At 44.1% G+C, this 1,135-nt stretch overlaps 1 pseudogene; it reads right to left on the minus strand.

The window, feature by feature from the left end:
• Nucleotides 1-553: 553 nt before the first annotated feature.
• On the minus strand, nt 554-833 carry LOC144229843 (non-histone chromosomal protein HMG-17 pseudogene; annotated as a pseudogene).
• Between the last annotated feature and the right edge of the window lie 302 nt (nt 834-1,135).

The raw sequence follows: 1,135 nt of genomic DNA on the forward strand, positions 1-1,135 counted from the left end.
TGTTTAACAACTTTTCACAAGCCAATCCTGACTTTCAGGAAATGAAAATGGCAGAATTACCAATCTGAAGCTCTACAACTAAAAAGGGAACTCTTCTGAGGGATTCCATCTCAATGGTAACACTAAAGTCCAGATTGCTTGATGTACTGGGAACCATTTATTGGGGTCAGGTTCCAACAGGTCTCTGGGCTTAAGGGAGTCAAGCTTATGTTGAAGGCAGAGGGAGAAGAGGACATAAAAATGAATTTTAGTTCTTCCACACCACAAGGCATTTGTGCCAACGTGACTAATGTGTGTCAACATTAAGGAATCCCTCCTCCTGGGAACCAAGAGGAAGTTTCTCAAAACTAGGAGCGAATGGTGTTTTTCCCCTTGTATCAATCTAGCTTTGGAGATATTCTATTACTGATGTATGCCCTTCCCCCCAAACAACACTGAAATGTTCTGTGCGCTAACAACATAGCTTAAAAAAAGTAAAACAAAATTCTGCATTTTTATAAAACTTGGTAAAAAAAATAGTATTTAAAACTGTACAGTCAGCAGAGGTACACAGTTACCCATCATGCACATACTCGGCATCTCTAGCACCTTCCTGTGCCTGGTCTGTTGTGGCATCTCTGCCTTCTGCAGGGTCACTCCTGTCCTTGCCAGCCTCAGCTTTCCCCCTTTTCCCTTTGGGTACCTTCTTCCCCTTCTTTGCAGGGGTCTTTTTAGGTTTGGCCTCTGGCTTTGCAGGAGCAGGTTTAGCAGATAACCTTGCAGGTCTTCTGTGGCTCATCCTTCACCTTGGCTTTACTTCCTTTAGTATCCCCTCTAGCCTCTCTCATGGGCATCGTGGCACCGGTGGCTAGACAGTAGGCACTGGACGTGAGGATGCAGTGGCTCACGGGCTTCTGCCAGTTCAGGGGTCGTTCTTGCTTCTTCTTCGTCACACGGCTCCTCAACTTGTTTTTTACACCAAACATTTTTTATACCAAACCTACTCTTTTGGTCAGTAACTACCATTGATTGAGTCAGTGAAAGTGCTGCTATTTGACTGACTGAATATGGAATATGTGCAGGCAGGGCCCATCTTATGCTGGCTCTAGAGTCATTCCACTGATGGTAGATTATATTTCAGCTAATGAAAACTAAT

Source organism: Crocuta crocuta, unplaced genomic scaffold (assembly GCF_008692635.1).
Source record: "Crocuta crocuta isolate KB4526 unplaced genomic scaffold, BGI_CrCroc_1.0 scaffold947, whole genome shotgun sequence".
NCBI lineage: Eukaryota > Metazoa > Chordata > Mammalia > Carnivora > Hyaenidae > Crocuta > Crocuta crocuta.